Source organism: Panthera onca, chromosome A1 (assembly GCF_046562875.1).
Source record: "Panthera onca isolate mPanOnc1 chromosome A1, mPanOnc1 haplotype 2, whole genome shotgun sequence".
NCBI lineage: Eukaryota > Metazoa > Chordata > Mammalia > Carnivora > Felidae > Panthera > Panthera onca.
Window position 1 is genome coordinate 209258818 of NC_138339.1, and position 23683 is coordinate 209282500.

The 23683-nt window shown below is 33.2% G+C and overlaps 1 long non-coding RNA gene across 2 annotated transcripts in view; it reads right to left on the bottom strand.

The window, feature by feature from the left end:
• Window positions 1-1043: 1043 nt before the first annotated feature.
• The window catches only part of LOC132682012 (uncharacterized), a 51638-nt gene continuing 28998 nt past the window's right edge, over window positions 1044-23683 (bottom strand). For both annotated transcript variants that reach the window (XR_009611402.3, XR_009611401.3), the window contains exon 4: window positions 1044-2680. This is a non-coding gene — a long non-coding RNA (uncharacterized LOC132682012). The remainder of the gene's footprint in view (window positions 2681-23683) is intronic.

A 23683-nucleotide genomic window follows, 5' to 3' on the forward strand; every position in this document is an offset into this window, starting at 1 on the left:
AAAAGCATGAATTTAAAGGTACTCTCAGACGTACCAGTAGATCTCATAGAACATATTGTTGAGAGTACTGGATTAAAAAAATAATGAGCTTCATAGCAAGACCTCATTTCTGTAAATCAAAAATACATACAAAGACAAAGGAACATGATATATTTTAGAGGTGCGTATATCTAAGGACATACATCAAACACATTCAAAACCATATCTGTGTAAGGGAGGGATATATGACAGGGGAGTCTGGATAGAGGGGAAAGAAGAATAATTAAAACAAAGCAAATTATAATTGATGACTGATCATAGTGGGCAATAATCTGAAGAATCGGTCAATTTAAATGTACATATCTCAGCACAAGTAGATGAGGGAAAGACAGAAAGCAAGATATAAAAACTACTGTTACAGATTTTAAAATTGATAGCATATTTATATATTTAGTAATATGTGTTAAGGTTTTTTTAAATGCCTATCATTTACCCACCAATACATTTAGAGCTATTTATCATAAGAGAATAAGGCTCTGGACAAAGCTTGTGTTATGCGGCATTCATCAATGCACTATTCACAAAAGTGGAAGGATTAAGAAATCTAAAAATACATGAATATGGGATTAGTTAATTATTGGTGAAATAAAATATAGAATACTTGAAAGCAAAGGTTACAAATTACATTGTGGAAATACTGACACAGGGAAAAACATAGATTTTATTTTTATGTTAAAAATCAGATTACAAATTAGAATATGCAGAATATATATATATATGTATATAACATGCAAAGAGAATGACTGAATATATAGAAATAAAATTCTGATAGTTTTTTCCTCTGAGTTATGAAACGAAACAAACATGTATTAATGATTTAATAAAAAGAAAAAACAACTATTCTCTGAAAGAAAAAGGACAACTCTTTGATACATGTATTTCCCTTCAAAAACCAGTAATTACTCGAAGATATAATAGGTCTAGTTACCTAAATACTTTTATAACAAAGAGTTAATTTTATTTCTTCCAAGTTATTTTCATTACTGTGCAACTTCAGACATTCATCTTTTTAATAGTTTATTAAATACTCACTGCATTGTCTCTTACATCATGTGGATACTAAGGGATAAAGATATCTCTACCCTAGAGAAGCCCATGGTAGAGACATAACATATTTGTAAACAGACAAATTAGACAATACTACAAGACAAAGACTCAATATGCAAACGTGGCCCAAGTGTTTTTGAATCCTAGACACATATTATTGTGTCCTGTGTGTCCTTGCCTGTGAGGCAAAATAGTATGGAAATAAAATAATCTGAGGAAGATTAAGGCTGAATCTGAGATAAATCAACCTAGTTGTGGGATTGACTGGTTTCTTTTGGGAATGGTCTTCCAGATCAGAGCATCCAAAGGTATCACTTGGTGAAAGATATATAAAAGTATACAAGTCTTAAATATAGCAAAGGTAGTCACCTGTTGAAAAGTTTTAGAAAATGTGCTTTGGTAGAAGTAATACCCAACCAGTTCTTGAAGCTCTTTGGAAAATTTTGTGCTCTCAAGTGAGAGAGCTTGAAAAGGCAAACACAGGTGTAAAGACCCCATACATGTTGGCTGTGGGGTATAAATTAGAGGTCAAGAGAACCCCTTTGCTTTAGGGAATGAGCAGATACAGTGTGCTGAGTACAAAGGTTGGAGGCATTTGGGTCCACTCAGGGACATCAGACACCAGGTCTGTAGCAAAGGTTTGTGTTGATGTTTGTTTCATGATGAATAAAGTTTCAATTTGGATGCTATTAATACAAATCAAAGGACATCAATAAACATGTTTGAGAAAGGTGATTACTTAAATGATGCCCTACTATCTTCCACATCTTGAAAAAATCCCAAACCAATGAATGATGCAATCGGAGAACAGAAAATACACTATTTCATTTTTTCAACAGGTTGACAGTAAGAATCACATAACAAAGAGACTCTTCTAAAGGGAACATGTGTTAGAGTGACTTTTTTTTCTAACAAAAGGAAAGTGGTTTTTGCATTTTCTAAGTATAAGATCTTGGCAGTTGATTTGGGCTGTTTTTTGTGTGTGTGATTTCTTTTTTGACTATTTAAGAGGAAGCAATATTTTCTTTTTGTGGAGTATCTTGTTTTTAGCTAAAAGTCATGTTGATGTAGTACTGCAGAATAAGGTGTATGCATGTGTCTATCTCCAAATACAGTTCTAGCCATAATCTTTCAAGTCCCCCTAAAACTCAACCTCCTTCATTGAAACTCAACTCATTGAATTTAACCCTAAATGGTGTTATCAAATTAAAATATATGCTATTATATAGCATATAAATGCTATGTTAGTTAATTTTAGTATATGGTCTTCTGTGGGATTTCTAAAATTTTCACTTGATTAGCTTTTTTTAAAATAAAACCTTTCAGGGTTTCAAGATTATTTTTATGACTTATAATATACATAACACATCTTCAAAATATATTAACTCTTGAAATAATTTAAGATCCATGCATTACATTTATGTCAGTTTACAGATCACACTCAAGTATGCTGATTTCAGAGTTTTCTTTGGCACTTAATTTAAAGTTACAACATTGGTCTTCCAAATCTGACATTTGTATGATTGGTGGATTGCACTGCAATTTTATTGACCTTTATCTTGTTTTTGTGCTCACTGGCTCATCAGATGCCATTCTGTCAAAAAAAAAAAAAAAAAAAATTAACCATTTCTCTCCTTATCTGTCAATTAGTGTATCTTTTGCAAGAGGCTTGCTAATCATTCATCAATAGTTCTTAGCTTGGCTGTAGCTTTCAACTCTCTATAACCTTATAGCCTTCAGGGAGCTATTTGTCTTTGCATTTCCTAATCTTGTGGATTTATATACCAGTAGACCCAAGGGCGACTTCTCAGCCCCAAGGTGGGAACACATACTTTCTTATTTCTTTGCCAAAGCTGCCTTTTACTCCCTTTTAAAGCAACCATTACTTTCTATATTCTTTGAGGATCCTTTTCTCAAGAGTGGCTTAATTTTTCTTGCTGGCTCTAAAGAAAACCTATTGCTAACCCACTACTAAGTCCTGCTAGTATAAATTCTGATCACCATGAAGCAGTATTCAGGGAATGACACATTTATTTTTAAATGGAATGTTACAAATATTCTGGATTACTGAGAATCTCAGCCCTAGTGTCTACTTTCTGATTTCTACTTCACTTAAGAAGATTTTCATTTAAGAGAATTTAGCTTAGAAATATGACTTTTGCTTTCTGTATTTAAATGTGAATATAGTGTTTACATTTTTCTCAAGTCTTTTATTTACCCTCACCTTGAACTAAGATTTGTTTATCAACTTTTTCTATTTATCTCCTTTTTCTATGAAGGTTCTTTTACTCAGCAATTGCATGCTCCCCCCAAACAAACAAATCATCCCAGGACATTGAAGGTTTTCTAGGTTCTAACAGGTAACTTAGACTCCCAAGGATATTAAGACGGAGTTATCTCACGTTTTCGGCCCTTTGTCTTGCTTATGGCAGTCTTTCATGTCTCTTTCATGAAACTGTAAGCTATGTGACCACAGACATTATGTCTCAATTAGTGCTAAATAACCCAGTCTATGACATGTCACAGACTATATCTATATATAAGTATATAGATATAAAGAGATGTATTTTATATACATTTATTGAACAATTGGAAGACTGAACGAATGTACCATCCATTTTGTTGGCCAACAAAAATCCTATTAATCCTTTACTAAATTTGTTCCATCTTTCTAATTTTGCAGGTTTTAAATCTAAAGGGAAATCACCTTATATAATGAATTTGAGTAACATTTATTTTTAACACATTACTTAATCATAATAATGAAAAATGAAGTCATAGACAGGTTGAATTCTTATTTCATTAGCATCTACCAAACTGAGTATTATTCAAATATAACATTCTTACTAATTTTATGAAACCAAAATGGATAATGAAAAGATATCTTCAGCTGTTATTAATGTTCCAGTTACCGAAGTGTAAAATTTTAATGAAAGTCTTCTTAGGAAACTTTATGTAAAAAAAAAATAGGTATACTCAATGGAAAATGTGTGAAACATATTTAATGTGTTAAGTAGTTAAAACCAGTCTACTGTCAATAACATGTTTTAAAAAAAAAAAACTTTGAAGTACATTATGTATAATTGAAAAGTTTCAATTTCGTACCTGTGTGAGGAATTCTCAATTATTTTTCATATTTTTAACATAAAATTACTTTGTAAACTCCATTAAATTGAAACCTTTACATATTTATGTTCTTTATACTCTAAAGTTTTACATAAATATCCATCCTCTAAATAATGCCATTATTACCAGAAAACTTCTAATAAAACCTTCCACACAATTAATTATCCATCTACATTGGTCATGCCAACAATAGTTGGTAGGCATTGTAGACTCTTCCTTCCTTCTTTCCTCCATTCTTTGATCCTTTCCTTCCTTCGATCCTTCCTTCCTTCTTTTCATATTTATTGAGGCCCAAACTACTTGGGTTAAGGAACTGGGTAGAATTAGGGATACAGTATTGTACAAAACTGACACGGTCACTAACCCTTATGAATGTTCCAGTTTATAAAGGAATGTATTATGTTAATCAAAAAGCCATACAAAATTTTGAAATTTCCTTAACTGTGCTAAATATTATGAGCAGGGAGTTTCATGGACCAATCAGAGGACATAACAGAGAAATCTGACCTAAATAGAAGATGGGAGAATATTCTCCTGGGGAACTGAAAGTAGAGCTGAGATGGAAAGATTACAAGTAAACTAGGTGAAGGGAGAGGGAAGAGCACTCCATGAGCAGAAAGCAAAGGGGAAAAAGTAAGGTGACCGCAGAGCAGGTAATGTTTCATGGAGTTGGAAAAGGCCAAGATGACTGAGCTGAAGAGAATGAAGAGAGTGTGGTACAAATTAAAGTAGGAGAGAAAGGTAGGGTCATGTGTGAAACTTTCCACTGCATGCATGTTTAGTATGTTACACCTAATCCTCAATAAATGAAGAGAAATTGAACGGCTTTAAGCAAGAGAGTGAGGGACACACATGCGGCTACTAGCCCAAAGGGTGATTTTGTATAAATTAGGAAAAGGGGCCCTTTCTCAAGAACATTTTGCTGACATCTGCTGGAAAGTTGTCAAACAGTTATGTAAACCAGAATAATGAGTGAAGGATTCCCTGTAAAGTTGTTCAAAACACAACCTGCACAACTATCATTACCAGGTCTGACTGGAGAAGACATTGTGAAAACAGCATTATATCTAAGAGAGAAGAGTACAGTAGCTGAGGCTAGAATAGAAGCAACCAAATAACTGAAGGCTATTGCAATAGGGCATGAGCAAGAGTAACAGGTTTGGACATAATATTAGGGATGGGAAAAATGAATTCCACATACAATCAGAAGAAAACCTTAGCAGGACAGCGTTGCTTACAGACATGTGGAAAAGAAGGAAAAGTTGTCCTCACGGACAACCCTTTGCTTTCTGGCTCACATGAGAGCATCTGCCATCATTTATTATGACAGGATACACTGGAAGAGAAATGGCTCTGGGGGAGAAATGAGGACGATCATTATTTCAATTCTTGGCTTGTTAGTTTGGGGAGATTTTGAAGCATTAAAGTGGTGAGATCAAGAGAACAGTGGAAATACAAATGTTGAGCTCCCGGAAGAAATCTCAGCTGAAGATAAAATTGCAAATCTTTGACCTCTAGGTGAAAACCATAGTTGTGTGTTTTGAAGACACTCCCTTGTGAGAGAATCCAGGTTGATAAGGATCAACCTTAGAGGTTGTGGAGAAGACAATTATCCTTTGAATGTGGCAGCAAATAACCATAATAAAAGAAGTATCACCAAGTCCAAAGAAAGAATGAGTTTAAAGAAGGAAGGAGTAGCCAACTGTATTCAGTTCTACTGACACATCATAAAATGGAAAGTTTAGAAAAGCTGTCTCCTCTTACTTTTTCCAGGACTGTAATTAGAGTGAGGGAAATAAATTGATCTAGTTTGGAGTAACCCATTGAGTGTGCATATAAGAAGTGTATGGCAGCAGGTAAAGACCATTCCTGAGAAATGTGATTGAAAAGACATAAACAGAAATCAAGGAGGCATAAGAGTATAACAGTAATTAGTGCCTATATATTTCATTTGCCTGTTTTTGCTATTATGTGCATTGAATGTGAGATTTGCCAGCATATTTAAAAGAATATTTTCACAAGTTTCACTTGTTTCACAAGTTTTCACAATATTTCCACAATATTTTCAACCTTCCTGAGTCTTGTATTAAATATTTTATATATTGGATTACATTATACTCATTTTAGAATGGCAAATAAATGAAGGTTATCGAAATCAGAAGGAAATAATGAACAAATAGGATTACACTTTGACTGAAAAACTGTTAGAATGTCAGGAGCAAGAGGAGAAAAGGCAAAGTTTTTATAGAACATTTGGGGCATCATAGATTATTTTTCTCATAGCAGTTTCTTTTTCTGCAGTCATAAGATATAAGGTTGGAAAAACAAAATAAGCTTTACCAGTTCAAAGTTTCAAATGCCAAGCTTAAAGATGTATAGAAGAGTCAAGAGAAGAATGAGGCTAAAACATGAAAGGTGGGGTGATGAAGAGATTCCTGCAGTTCACACAGCTGTCAAAATCATCATAATGAACCCTCACAATCTTGGTGTAATTCTCAGGGATGCAAATGCTTAGAAGCTGCCAGATCTCCACTCACCTGATGGTGTCTCTGCTCTTGTAAAGGTCAATAAATACTTTTGTGAAGCTCTTGCTGCTACTCCTCACCCTTCTCTTGTGCCTGTGGTGCAGCCAAAATTATTTAAATAGCTCCTGAAAATTTAAACCTGTACAGAAGTTATCTTAGGCTGTGGCACGTGGTACTCATAAATTTAGTGACTCCTACACATTCTTCTACAAATGCAAATTTAAACATAAAATTTCAAATGTATCAGTTTTCTTTAAATATGTCTTAAAGTATTATATGCTCATTATGGAAAAATGTTTAAATAATAACATTGTAAAGGATCAAAAATTAAAAACCTGTATTTCTACCATTAAAGATACTCATAGTAGAGACCATACATGGGAAGATCTACTTTTTATTCTCAAGGCAATTATATTTATAATGTTTAGATAATAATAAATACAAAAATTGCATCCTAAAATTTTTATAGACATAATGAAATACATGCCCATCTTTCAACAATTATTATTTCTTCTCTCGATATAAGCGTGTTTAATATTTTGGTGTATTATAATAGAGTTCTCAGGGAAAAATTATAAACATTATAAAATTATAAAACATAGTGCTTAAGAACTTGGTTGTGTTATTAAAAGAACTTTGTTTCTACTTATTAATGTTTCTCCTTACTAAGTAGCCTAAGAAATGTTTCTTTAACACTCAGTGACTCATTTTCTTTTTTTCTTTTTTTTTAATTTTTTTTTTTTTTTAACGTTTATTTATTTTTGAGACAGAGAGAGAGACAGAGCATGAACGGGGTAGGGGCAGAGAGAGAGGGAGACACAGAATCGGAAGCAGGCTCCAGGCTCTGGGCCATCAGCCCAGAGCCCGATGCGGGGCTCGAACTCACAGACCGCGAGATCGTGACCTGAGCCGAAGTCGACGCTTAACCGACTGAGCCACCCAGGCGCCCCAGTGACTCATTTTCAATACAGTCGTAGTTCAGATATGAAGACAGCTTGGTTATATGTCAGTAATTACAAAGAATAATTTGATATCTTCTCATTAATGGTATAATTTCATTATCTTTGATTTTATCCTTTTGTATGAAAGAAATATCTCCCTTTAATTTATTACTTATTAGTTAAGTATTGTGCTTTCAGTGTAGACATTTGACAATTAAACCTAATTTTCTGAATCATTTATACATGTTACCTATCCATCTTTATTTTGAGGAGTTTGTCTTCTTCAAATTAAAAGAAATTCATATCCTTTAAAAATTAATCCTTTGTCAGGGCGCCTGGGTGGCTCAGTTGGTTGGGTGTCCGACTTCAGCTTAGGTGATGATCTCGCAGTTTGTGAGTTCAAGCCTGGCGTCAGGCTTTGTGCTGACAGCTCAGAGCCTGGAGCCTGCTTCTGATTCTGTGTCTCCCTCTCTCTCTGCCCCTCCCCAGCTCACACTCTGTGTATGTCTCTGTCTCTCAAAAACTAAACATTTTTTTAAATTAATCCTTTGTCATATGTATTTATATTGCTTACTGAGTGTCTTGTTTGCATATTATACATAACACTGACTCACAAATGTTCCAATAGTGAAATTAAAATATATTTGACTACAAATATATATTTATGTATATATAGTATGTGTGTACATAATTTTCTTTTAATGTTTTTATTTATTTTTGAGACAGAGAGAGGCAGAGCATGAGCAGGGGAGGGGCAGAGAGAGAGGGAGACACAGAATCTGAAGCAGGCTCCAGGCTCTGACCTGTCAGCACAGAGCCCGACGCGGGGCTTGAACTCAGGGACCATGAGATCATGACCTGAGCCGAAGCTGGACGCTTAACCGGCTGAGCCACCCGGGCGCCCCATAATTTCCTTTCTTGAGCACAGAAGGTTCTTCCCACCAACAAATCATATTAATAATCTCATTTGATTTACTGAATGATTGAGTCATTTCATATTTCACTCTCAGATCCATTCAGAATTTCCTTTAGTATTTGGTATAAGTAGGTATCCAACTACATTCATTTTCACTTAGGTGAACCATTAATCCAGGAACTTTTCACTAAAAATTTGCTAGAAATTTTAGTTTCCTTTGTCTATTATATACATGCATCTAATATGGTCTATTTATTTTTATTGTTTTTTCCAGTAGGTCACACTTTAATTATTATGTTTTTGTACTATATTTTATTCTCTGGCAAGCCTCTTGATGATACTTTTTTCTGATTATCTGATATAAATTCTTGTTCATTTATTTTTCACATTAACCTCAGAATCATTTGTCAAGTTTGGGGTGAAAATATCCCATGGTGAGCTTGAATTGATTTTGTCTTGATTTATTAAATAACTGGGAAAGAATTGAACTCTTTATAAAAAAAGTGTTTTCTCAATTAGTGGCATGCTGATTCTTTCCATTTATTCATATTTTTAAAAACTTTCCCTAGCTAAAGGTTCTCTATCACTTACAGTAATGTAGTACTCTATTACTAATTAACTTTTTTTTATTAATTAAGAATAGATGTTCAGTTTGTCCAATTTTGTTTGGGTTTATTCATTTATTTACGTGTTTTCTGAGGGCCAATATAGGCCAAGCCCTTAGCAGGTACCCAATATGCACTAGATTTAATTCACAATTAGTTCCTGCCTTCATGGAACTTACTGAAATTCGGTGAGACAGCCAAAATAAGGTAAGAAATCAAATCTAGAAACAAATGACCCCAAAATTTAAAGCATTGTGAAGGAATAAAAAAATATGCTGCAATAATGATTTTGGTAAAAGTTGAAGAAGAGTAAGTGGGGAGTGTACTCTAATATGATGCTCTGGGAAGTCATTATTTGATAGCACATCTAAGCTGAGACCTACAGTGATTTAACAACAATCACAACAACAAAAACAGCCAGAACGAGAAATGAAGACAAACATTTGAGAAATAGGGTAAAAACCCTCATTGGGGGAATAATGTAAGAGTACACCCTTGGAAGTGAAAAGTGAGTGAAGTTGGGTTGTTATATGCCGAGCCAGGAGAAGAGGAGCTGAGTTGGGCCAGGCAAGTGAGGTCTTAGATATTATTTTATAAAACAAGGAAAGCCATTTGCTGCTTATGTTTCTGACTCTCCATAGCCAATCATTCAAAGAAGAAAATTAGTTTTGTCTTCAAAATATATCAAGTACCCAACCACAATTTATGACTTCTACTGATACCATCTTGTTCCCAGACACTATGACTTCAATAGCTTCCTCATGCTCCACACACAACAACCTTGTACTCCTATTATCCTCCACATAGCAGCCAGGGGCATTTCCCTAATGGGAGGAGTATTCAAGCTGCAGTGGCCCCCCACTGCCCTGGCCTCAAAATCTGCAGACAAAAAAGACCAATGTATAGTTTCCGTCTTTTTTTTTGCTCTCCACTAATATTAGAATTTTAAACCTATCATAAAATTAACTTGCTTTTACAATATTTTCAAGCTATATATGGATGGAAATTATTTGTTCTTTAAGAGTTAGATCTAACTAAAAAGAAAGTCAGAAAGTTTTGAAGTTTATTTGATGAAAATATATTAAAATATTTTGAATTTTCCATGGCTACTAATCTACTCAGCTACACATACTGCTCAGTAACTTTTGGTGATTTATAATTAATTGTTCACTATAGGGGCATCTGGGTGCCTTGGTTGATTACGTGTCTGACTTTGGCTCAGGTCATGGTCTCACGGTTCATGAGTTCGAGCCCAGCATAGGGCTTGGTGCTGACAGCTGGAGCCTGGAGCCTGCTTCGGATTCTGTGTCTCCCTCTCTCTCTCTGTCCCCTCCCGTTTGTGCTCTTGTCTCTCTCTCTCTCAAAAATGAATAAACATTAAAAAATTTATAATTAAGTGTTCACTATTGAATACTAGTTTATTGCAATGCAACTCAAGAAATGTGGTATTTAAATACTGTTTCCATATTAATTTGGAATGTAATGGCAGTCTAATTTATTGATTTGTGGAAAAACTGTATCCTCTATTTATATCCAAAACTTTTTATAAAACATTTTATCTAGCTATGTAAGTCATTTTATATGTCTATATGTTACTTTACATATCTATTAATGTCAAAAGTTTAATGAATTATATAATTCTACGAGGTATATATATATATTTAGATTATTTTTTCTTTAAAGACAGAATAATTTATTCAAGTCTTCTTATTTTAATTTTTTTCTTGTACTCATTACATACTTTGTCCTATTTAATTCCATGCTTTGTTACTTGAGGAAAGATCATCATAACTCATGTATAATCACTGGGGCTACAAACTAAACATTTTGTGTCATGTGATTTTTTTTTTTTTTAAGGCATGTTGTCTTAAGTTTCTTGAAACTTCACAATAGGATTTTGTGTTCTGAACTTCTCTCTGAGGGAGTTTTACTTTTTATCATCGAGTATAAATCCAATTGTATAAACATTAATTTTGTTGTGGATATCATCCTTTCCTGGTTTCCATCCTTACAGTAGGCTTCATCTAGTTATTATATTGAAGTTCACATTTAATGAGAGTTTTTGACTATGATGTAGAAAAGGAATTTGCTGATGTTCTATTGTCACATTCCCTATTCTCCTTCCCATCCATGCAATCTGGTTTGGACAGTCATAATTTTGATTCAATAACATAACACCAAGTGTTTTTAAATGAGCCTAAATTATGAGTAAGAAAATCAGAGAAGATAAAGAGAGACCTATCAGTGGTAATCAGCCTTCCAGAGAGCACCATTCATCGTTTGCCATTGTTCTTTCTTTCTTTCTGTTGTCTCTTAATACAAAGCATATTTTACCATGCAAAATTTTAAAAAGTGATTTAGTAGCCAGTCAAACCGATTTATTATTCATCTTTAATTTAATAAGACACTCTAAATTCTGAAAAGTCTAATATTCTGAAAATGTGGTTTCGGCTTTTTTCCCCCTCTTTCACCATGGCAATTACATCAACATAAACAACAATTAGATGTTTCAACATGCAATAGATGAATTACTGATTCCCATTAAAGTCAGTTTATGACCCTCTTGAGCGAGGCTTCTTTGTTGCAAACTATTGTGAGGCACTATTTGAGACTTTGCATTTTCTGTTTCAATCGTACTTCAGATCCCCTAAGGTAATACTATCTGCGCTACTCACACAAATCAAGATAATTCTCTGATATGGGTTTTACATTATAGTTTCTTATGTGCTTATTACTTGGAGGCTGATGCTTCTGAAACTTTTTTTTCCACTGCAGTGTAAACTGACAGTTTGCCCTGAGGGGTTCTTTCTTTGAGGAGCAATGACTAGAGGCTGTATTTTATTTTTGTAGCCTCAGAACTGCATTTGTAAATTGATTAAACTGAAATGCATATATCTTATAACTAGAAAAGGAAAACAGATTCCTAATGGACTTGCTAGAATAGTTTTAGGCTTTTATTTGTAGAGTTTCATCTAATATATAAATAATAATTGGCGTATCAATTAGGATATCTTAAAAATAATGCCAAATAAATTATGGTCTAATCTCAGGCAACAGCTTCTAGGGAGATCAACCACAGTACATATATATATTTTAGGACTCTTCACTTTTTCATTTTAAACCTGAAAACGGATATTAACATTTTTGTTAACTAAGGGCTTCCCCTTTATTTGAACTGTCATTCTAGAATGGAGTCAATTAATTGAACACAAATATATATTTAAGTATTTTCTTGTGCTCTGCACTTGGTTTATACTCACCAACTATAAAATTAGTTATTACGTAAGCATATTTCACAAAATACAAGTATGCAAATACAAATAAAGAAGAGTATATAAGTTATATATTCTCCAGGAAAAGTAGGGAACATACGAATAATCAAAGAAACTGGAATACAATCAAAATTCATTATGCAACTGACAGAATAGAAAAATAGGGTAAAATGGTGGAAGTAAATAAAAATTATTTATATTAATGAAAATCGTAGGGTAAAATCTTTATCTCTGGCACAAGAGCATATTAGAATGAACATGGTCAGCCAATGATAGAGGTTCACGCTAGCTGTGCTGCAAATGTTAATGAAGAGAGCTAGAGGTATAAGAGAAATAATAGGTAAAGGAATAGGAAGGAATCAGAAGCCCTGAGAGAAATGTTATATGAAGAGCTGCTATAACCTAGCAAAACATACATTTAACAAGTTACATTACAGGAGTTAATTAGTAATAAGAGAAGTGTGGTGTAAAAAGTCAGCCTATGCACAGGGACTTTGGGAAGCAAGCACTTTCTAAAGTCAATATTCAAATTGGATGAGGATCCAAAAGTCTTTCAAGATATCATTACCACCATGTATTTACATTCAAGCTTTTGAACACACAGATAGGTTTGATAACACCTTTTTTCAAAGTATTTGTTATTTTTGTCCTATGGGATTTATTTTAATTTAATGAAGATTGTACATATTTCCTCTCAGTACTGAACAATTTGGAATGTTATTAAGCAGTGACAATATAGATACTATTAACACCTAATCAGGATGGTCAGTTTTATGCAATTAGTATATTTTAAATATTCTGATTTATATCTTTTTTTGAAACAATAAAATCATGTTTTAATGCATATACCTCACACTACATTAAATTATAAGACCGCAAATACTTACGGAATATACAGTAAATGCATACAACTCAAGTTAAAGGTTTTATACTTTTACAAAATCTCAAGTTCTACATTGTCAAAGGCAGCAGTTGTTGGGAAAAAGCACTTCTGAAACCAACAAAACCACCTTTTTTATCAAGTGATATGGTGCTAATAAACATTAGAAAATATTTTGTGTCAGTATGTCAAGTACTGAGAAATGATACTGTGCCCTCGAATATGTTCTTAATATTAGTTGACTGATAAAGTCACTGCAGGTGGCATTTATTGCCATGAACTATAGTGCTTCACTTTATCACTCAGACTAGATCACAATGTTCCAACAGCTACAATCTGTTAACTCTCATCCAAATAGCTAAAATGCCCTTAAAGGAAGGATTATTTGCCTCTGAAGGTTCCCTAGCAATTTTGAAGATTTCATAAAACTTGGTAGCTCAATATCAGCTATTGGATTGATACTCAATTAATTGCGAAACGTAAGAGAAAAATTTTCTTTCTTTTCCACAAGAAACTAAGCCTGTAGACTATAATATTTGTAAGCTGTGTGCATATTTCAGTCAAAATCCAGAATTATGCTCTACTGGATTGTCCTTTCAAGCTACAAAAGCATAAGATGCTCATTGGAATAGATGACACAAAGAAGTACATAATAAAATTCAGCACTCACTCTCATCTCTCCATTCCCCTTGCTCACTCCACAAGGAAAAATTATTACCTGTATAAAGCACATCTTTCCAAGTAATTTTGTTTGTCCATGTAAGCAGAGGGAAACCTACATACACAAACATAACTTTGCTTCTTGCTTCTTTAGTAGAACATTATATTTATACAGAGATTTATTTTTTCTTAATGACTGTATAATATCAAATATTTATAAATATGCCATAAGTTTTTTAGTCATTTCCCTATTGGTGGGTATTTAAGATGCTTTTATTTTTTTTTATCACTTCAAGGAATTCTGCAGGAAATCTTTGTATGATGGCGTTTTTCTTTCGTATTTTTATTTCAAAGTGAGAATGTTGAGTTTAATGGAATGTATATTTCAATTTTAAATTCTGCCAGGTTAGTTTCCCAAAAGGTTGCTGTTATTCCAATCAGCAATGTATGGGAGTGCCTGTTTTGATTACCCTCACCAGCTTGGATGTTATTAATCTTTAATTTATTTGCCAATATGACCAATGAAATTGTTATCACTGATTCGCTTTTCTCTGATTAATAAAGAGGTTGAACATATTTTTAAATAATTATTGAAATTTTGAATTGAAAATCTTTTCTGCTCTGCTCTTGTCATAGCCTTTACCATCTTTTCCATTGTAGATTCTATGCTACATATTTAGAGATTTTCAAAGAAAAATTATGAGTAAAGCCATTACACTTCTGTTAAAATCCATGTAAATAAGCGTAACAAAGGAAACTATCTTACAATTTTATGGATTATATTCAAGCCTTATGTTTTAGATAATGTGTGGGTAGCAATGATGTTTTGTATTGGTTTTGCTGTCGTAGCATACACTGCTGCATTTAGGATTTGGTCAAAGCTTATTCTGAGAGCACATTTCATGGATAACAATAATTCATAAACTCTTGCTTCCATAATATAACTAAATTGCATATTTATAATTTATCTGAATCTAATTACCATAATATTCACATAAAGAAAAAAAACAAAACCAATTTCATCCTTTTTGGAAGCATTCAGGAAAAGGACCTAAGCTGCTAATACATAATATTCAAGCTTAAATCCAAATATTGAGTACTCAACCTATGTCATAACAAGTGTTTGAATAAAAGTAGATTCCACATTATATAGAATATTTTGTACATTATTATCTACAAATATGTTCACATTTTGTTCATGTTTATTTACCAATGTATTTATGCATATGATCATCAAGAAAGCTCTACTGAAAGAATTCAAGGTTTTAAAATATTAAAACAGTCATTAATTTAGTGAATTGAAAGATATAAGGGAATAGTTTATAATTATACCACTATATTCAGAAAAAAAAAAACCTATTAAAATCCATTTGTAATCAAATAAAAACTTCTTATCTACATAATAGGCTAAAAATGTTTTTTAACTAATTAAGGGAATGGCCCATACACACAAATCTAAACCCGGCATCACATTTATACTTACTTTAGATATATTTTCAATAAAATCATGAATAGAATTATCCTCGCTATAATTTCTATTTAATTTCACAGACTGTGTATGTGGTTAGGAAGGATAACAGAACCTGGCCAATTTCAATAAATACAGGAATTGAAATAACTGATATAAAATTAGAAAAATAAAACAAAATTGTCATTAATTAAATAGGACAGATAAACCTTAGAGAATCTAGAAATCATTAGAAATAAAATAGTGAACAGCAAGGTTGTTTGGTATAAAATCAATATTCAAAAGTCAGAACAATTTACAATCATAATTTAAAAAATTAAAATATTTTAAATATCTCCTAAAAACCTAAAACGACAAGGTACAAACAAACCAAGCTACTAAATGATGTATAAGGCTTTTATAAATAAAATTATGCTAAAGCAAATAAAAGATTTTAAAAACTGGAAAAACATACCATGTTCATGAATGATATTATTTAAAATTATGAAGATTACAGTTATCCAAAATTATAAATTTATAGATTCTCACTCAGAATATCAAACAAATTTCATAGTACTAGACTAGATAATTTGAAACTATGCAGGCATCAGTACAAACTGTACAAATGCCAAGGACAGCCAACGAAATATGGAAGAAGTAAAGGTGATAACACTTATAAATGAGTGGATGTTGAAGAGACAGAGAAGATTTCTCCAGAGAAAGAGAAAGAGAAAGATGCCGATACAAGTTCTCATGGGGAAAGAGAGAGAGGAAGTGAAAGGGATGCTTTCTCTTATCTCAAGCTAGGTGAGGAGATTTCAAGCCAATCACTTAGAGAGCTAAACAAGTACTCTCTCAGGTTTGGGAACAATAGATTCTTATGTCTGGTTACCATTTAGGAAAGGGTAAAGAAGAAAGATGTGGTTGGAATAGTCTTCCTAACTGGCTGCATTCAAAACACTCTGTACTTTACAAATGGTTGTGTAATGATGCATTTTGGGTCACTCAAATTTTCAAAGGCAGTGGGATTCCAAGAAAAGAGTTGTATATGAAGAAAGGAGTGAAAAACAGCCTTCCAGATGACAGACATCATTTGCCAAGTAGCATCAGTCAGAGCTTGCCACAAGAGAATCTCTAAAAATACAAAAAAAAAAAAAAAAAAAAAAAAAAAAAAAAGCACACACCTAAAAAAGAGCAACTAGCAACTACGCATCTGCAACACCCAGAGGGAAGCAGAAGCCAGATTATATACTGCGCCACAAACAAAGCAGGGTCCTTTTGTCTGTTAAAGTTTGATTTTCAAAAAGTTTAAACATATAACTCAAATAAACACAAAAGGAACATGTATTAGGGAAAATGTAATTGAAGAGGAAACCATTATGATGATTCAAAGAGCATTTGAGAAGTTGAGGTTTATAGACAATGAATACTAAAATAAGATTGCTTGGTTACTTACAAAACTTGCTGATTTCTTATCAAACAACAAATCATAATTTCTAGGGTTATCTTTTTTAATAGAAAGAGTATCTGCATCTTTCTTGGACAAAAATACACAAGTAAACATGTAATGTCACTAAGTCTGGGACTTTGTTTAAAGTGAGTTAAAGTATATATTTCTCTGGATAATCCTTAGATAGGTCCATTAAACAATGTCCACATATGACCTTAAATGACATACAGCCCACCTTTTAGCCCTATTTCCAAGTTTAGAACAATTTTTCTTAACATATCTTTATCCTGAACTCCCATCACCATGCCAATCTCCAAGATTAAAAATCCACTTGTAATGACATCTCCTCACCATGCCCACGCTTCACAGCACACTTCCAAGTCTGAAGCTCACCCCAGATGGAGGAAAAGCTGTCTATTTAATTTGAATAATATTCAAGGATTTTATGATCATATTGTATCATACATTTTAGTTATTAAAGGGAGACTGGTAAGACTGTATGTATATTGGAAATTTTCTAAGAAGGTAGAACTTAAATGTTCATTAAAAAAAAGGAACATGTGAGGTGAGGTATATGTTAACTAACTCAGTGGGGGACTCCTTTCACAAGGTATATGTATATCAAATCATCTTGTACACTTTAAATATCTTATATTTGTATTGGTCAATTATACCTGAATAAAGATGGAAAAAAAGAAAAGGAAACTGGTGTTAAGACTAGGAATTAGACAAAATGCTATGGAGCAAGTCAGATTCTTTTTTTTCTATAGGACAGATTGAGAGACAATGGGAGAAAGAGTAGGGTTGCTTTATGAATACACATAATGGATTTTATCTTATTTCATAAAAAATAGTTATATTTGTAAGAGTGAAACTTGGAAATAATTGCCGTTTGTATAAGAATAAACAAATTGTAGCATAATCATACAATTAAATACACTACAAAATTAAAATGAATTAACTCTAAATGAAATGCAGCATCCTAGATTGGATCCTAGAATAATAAAAAAAGCATCCGTGGAAAAAATGGCAAGATTCAAATAAAGTGTGAAATTTAGTTAATAATAATATACCTATGTTAGTATGTTGGTTTTGAAAAATATGTAATAGTAATACATACACACACACACACACACACACACACACACACACACACCTCTTACTGCTTTTGTTTCTTTGGAGAACCCTAACATAGGAACTGTCTGTATTATCTTTGTAGCTTTCCTATAATACTAAAACTATTTAAAAATAGAAAGTTATTAAAAATATTAAGTAAAGCTACATGCATAAACAAAGATAAATTACAAAATATATCTTTGAAGAAAGTTATAAACATATTGCTTTCTCATCTGTAATCTACCCAACACATCCAGATTGTAGATTCACTAATATTTTAGACTTAAGAAATACAATGTCATATACACACGTATATCAATAAGATGTATTTTTTTTCCTTAAATACTCATTGGTATACCCTTGTTTGTAAAGGAGGAACAGGTTAAAATGTTAACAAAAATACTTATAACATTTTAGGAAAATTAATCATTACTATGTAACATTTTTATATTTTTCAAAGTTAATTGCATAATTTTATTTAATTCCTACAGTAGTCAAAGTAGGCAGAAAATTATACTAATCTAATGAAGATATTCAGAAATGTTAAATGGCATGACTAGTTAAAGTATAATAATAGTATAGTAACAGTTAAACCTGAATCCAGTTGTTTCAAAATTTTATGAACATAGGATGACTATGGAGTCTACTGGGAAGCTAATAAATTAACAACTTCAAAATATTTTAAGGGTCTTCAGGTAATCCTCTGCTATTTGAAAGGATCCCATGTGCTAACCAACTTGCTCAAAATCTGTCCTATAGATCTTACATTACCATATGCTGGAATATGTCAGTTTATTTCTTATTATATACACTTTCCTTTTCCTTTCACTAAAAAAAAAAAAAAAAAATCTGCATTAATGGTTGCACCTTCACACCTTGTTACATTCCACAATCATGACAGATCTACCAAACATGCAAAGTAGAGATGAGGAGATGAAGCAGGCCCACATCTCTTTCTCCAAAATAGCCAAATGACTGTCCCAGATAGGTTTTTTGCTCCTGAAAAACCTATTTCCAGGTCAGAGTCCCCTGAATTTTCATTAACTCTATTTGACTAAGTCAGGGAGTGTTAAAGAATCTATCAAATATTTTACGCTTAATACTTTCCTCTACAGGTAGAGAACCATGGATCGCTTCCTGCTAACTAACTGCCTTATTCAGTAGAACCCCACATTCAGTAAGAGATGGAGGAAGTTGCAAATCCAGTCGCTATCCATGCAAATCAATTTCACTCAGACATCTTTGCTTGCTATCCAAAAGGTTATCTATGTTTATAGTCTCACTTTTGTCTTAATTCTCTAGGATTCCCTTTCTTTTCAAGCACATTCCTACTTAGCCAAAACTCCCAAACTTCCTATTTGCAAACATTTGAATTACTTTTTAGTATTTTATTCCAGTGTCTTTAAAAGTCCCACACATATATAATAACATCTTTTATTTCATTTATGGGACTTTATCCTGTAATAGTTGCAGCTACTATTGCCAATCTTAACTTCAATGTGTCAGATGGTACCACTAATTACAAATGTTTGTTTTAGTTACTACATAGACAAATACAAGAAAATAAAGTATGCATTTAGGTAATAAGGCAATCAAGCTTATGTAAAATATTATCTCCTCTTCTGAACATATATCTATGAAAGACCAATGCTACTATCTTCTCCCAAGAAAAACCTTTTTTGGGGGCACCTGAGTGGCTCAGTTGGGCAAGCAATTGACTCTGGGTTTCAGCTCAGGTCATGATGTCACAGTTTCATGAGTTCAAACCCTGATTCTGCAGCACAGAGCCTGACTGAGATTCTCTTTCCCTCTGTCGCTCTGCCCCTCCCCTGCTCTTGCTATCTTGGTCTCTCTCAAAGTAGGTAAATAAACCTAAAAAAAATTTTAAGGGGCACCTGGGTGGTTTAGTAGGTTAAACATCTGATTTTGGCTTAGGTCATGTCTCACAGTTCATGGGTTTGAGCCCAGCGTTAGGCTCTGTGCTGACAGCTCAGAGCCTGAAGCCTGATTCAGATTCTGTGCCTCTCTCTCTCTGCCCCTCCCCGTTCATTTTCTCTCTCTCTCTCTCAAATAAATATTAAAAATTAAAAAAATAAACCTTTGCATGCTTTTATTTCCACATTTATTTCAATGTCTGCCACATTGTAATAATTAAATACTACACCTGTGTAACTAGATGCATTAATAATCTGTATAAATTCTGATTTGTGTCAATTCACACATACTGTCTAATAAAAACAAGATGACGTTTTGCTAGTCTGTATTTCATGTCTTACTTCTAGCCACGACCTACTAAGAAAAAAATACAATATCATCTTCTGGTCTGCTTCATAGTATATGCAGGTAAGTCTTCCCAAAGAGACCATCCTTCAGGCAAAATTCAAACTCCCTTGTATTGCCTTGGAGAATTTTTCTCTACTGCTCCCTCAACATGATTAATAGATTCTTTTTAAAAAACATCATATCAATTGTTGCAGAACCTACTTTTTGCTTCAAGAAGTGATATTGTTCCCCACTTCAGACTACTTTTGGCTAGAATTTTTTTCTTTTATTTTCCAATTATACTGAATGTTATTTATCTAAACACAGCAATTATGAATTCTTCCTTTCGTTTCTTTTTTTATCTCATTAATGCAAGTAGATGGAAAGAAAACAATTTACTCTTTTGATTGATTTTACTAAAGTGTAACTTATAATAAGAAAGGAAATAATTTAAAATAATGCTGACTACTTGAAGAACAATGCCAGAGGAAGCACAGGATAAAGATTAAACTTCAGGATGGAACGCTATACTACAAAATGAAAATTCAACTAATTGAAAACCTTGGGCATCTGGTGACTTTAAGTGAAAATTCAATATAACATTTTTGCCTTCAGTTCTTCCTATCCGTTTAAGAGACTAAACAAAATGTACAGTGCAATCTTGCATAAAGGAAAAAACATAAAAATCTTTGACTGAGTTACCCTGTGGATTTGATAAATTATACATCAGGATTCGATACTGGGAGCATTTTCTCCCTGTGCCCTTTCCTGGAAACAACTTACAGGGAAAGAAAAAGAGCATAAGGGAAGCCTTGATTGTTCCTTCTACTTGATTGCTGTCTTTAACCTCTCCATCTCAGCCCAATCCTAGGGTCCGTTAAACTTTTTTACTTTCAGGATTTGATAGATAATGTACCATTTCTTAAAAACATTTTAAAACTAGCTTATCTCTGATATGCTATTCCATCTAAAACTTTTTGGCATTTTCTGGCTATAGGAATAACAGTTCATGCAAAGTTCAGAACTAATCGTTTTTCTTTTTTCTTTTTTTAAATAGCCGTATACTTAACTCATGGCAACTACACTGTGTATAAACCTTCCTTCTTTCTTTCTTTCTTTCTTTCTTTCTTTCTTTCTTTCTTTCTTTCTCTTTCTTTCTTTCTTTCTTTCTTTCCTTCCTTCCTTTCTTCCTCCCTCCTTCCCTCTCTCTTTCTCTCTTTCTTAAATATAAATTCCAGTTAGTTAACATACAGTGTTAGTTTCAGGTGTACAAAGTAGTGATTCAAATCTTCCATACAACACTTGGTGCTCATCACAAGTGCACTCCTTAATCCCTGTTACCCATCTCACCCAATCCTCGCCACCACCAATTTCAGAACTAATCTTTAGGTATTCTTTACAATGAAAGAAATATCTTATTATTCCTTATTTTTTATGAATTTATCTTGGGGTGTTTTTCTTGATTAGCACCTCTACAGGTCAGGTAACAAATGTGTCACAAGTACAAGATTAATAGAAAATGGAAGGACATTAAGGTAGTCTCAGTATGGGAACTGGGGAGTTCCCAGCTTTGTTGATGTTCCCAGCTGAATCAATTCCACTCCAACTCCAACCTAATCCAACAAGAATCTAGACAATTGTCTTTTGTTTCAGGATTTCTATGCAAAAATAGGTACTATTTGAATTGACGACAATTTTCACTACATTTTAAAAACACAAAATCATGTAAAAAATACTTAGCTTGATAAATGTGCTCTGCGGCACCTGGGTGGCTTTGTCTAATTAAGCCTCAGACTTTTGATTTTGGCTCAGATCATGATTTCACAGGTCCTGAGGTTGAGTCCTGTGTTGGGCTCTGTGCTGACAGCATGGAGCCTGCTTGGGATTCCTTCTCTCCTTCTCTCTCTCTCTCTTTCTCTCTCTCTGCTCCACCCTCAACTCACACTTTCTCTCTCTCAAAATAAATAAAGTTTAAGAAGAAAAGAAAATAAATGTGCTCTCAATGGTGATTTTAGTCAAAATCTCCTTCAGAAAAACAAAAACAGGTTACTTGATGGATTTACACATTCTAATTTTTTTAATCATTGACTTATGACTTCCAGTCAACATCTTATCCACGTAGAGTCTTCCCTGTTTAGATAGAGCATAGGACTTTAGTATCAATGCGGTACGTTTTTACTGTGGCTTGTGGTATCCCCTCCTGGGCTAAACAGGCATGCCTTCCTTTTCACTGGAGTAAGCAAAATGCTCCCCAAGAGAAAGGTTTCTGCTCAGCATATCTCTAAAAAGGGAGAGAGAAAACAAAAACCAAAAGCAACAACTAGGAGCTGTCTTCTCTGAAATATTCTTTTTATCCAATGGCATACTTAGCAAATAGACCTAATTCTGCAGTTATATTTTCCTGTAGTGTTTTTTTTATACTGTAAAATGAATCCATCTTTTTCTTGTATCATGATCTATGCTTAGTAAATTCACTAAAATTAGCATCCTGTGGCATATTTATTTCCCCAAAACCAAATCATTAACACTAAAGATAAATTGATGTCCTTCGTCTATGACTTGATGAAAAATTTGGACATTTAAGGATTTCTGGAACTACTCTCCTTTCCCCCCCAATTTAAAATGCTTTATATAATATTATGCTGCATGGATCTGTGAATCTGGCATATCCCTTCATTATTCCAAGGCTGAGTTAAATTCTAAAATCGCTACAACAATAAAATATTTCATAAAATCCACAAATGTAATAAAATGTGAGAACTGACATAAAATGTTTGAAACAATCTTAGCTGGTTTTGTCCCTGTAATTACCCCAGTATTTCCCACGTCAATTTCATTTTCCTACTCCCACAAAAGAATCATGAGCTTGCAGGTGTTTCTTCCCATGTTCAGTTTCACAATTTAAGATTTCATATTTTCTCAATATCCTTATATCACTGTCAAAACTTCAGGGAATGATGTTGTCATTTTAATCCACAGATGACAGAATATCATTTTTTCTGTCACTTATGAGAATGCCCCTCCCACTTGTTTATTCACTAATTAGAATTTCTCTGTATATCCATGTGTATAATTCATGGATTTTTCTTTTGTTCAGAATCTGGAACACACCACACTTAAATGCAGCGGATTTCTTATATTCTAGTTTAAATAATAGGATATTATCAGTCCACTTAACATCAAGTTAACAAGTTTGGTAAATACCCCTTCTATTTGGTCCTAGAGGAAAAGTATGGCACAAAGAACATTCCATATTTGGCTCTTTGCCTCCAGTAGGTACCTCTTATTCTTTTAAAAAAAAACCACCGCTACTGATATAACAATTTTCTCACTTTGCTGTTTTCCTCTAAAAGCAGCTTCAATAAAAAATAAGTGTGTGTATCCCTGTAACACACAC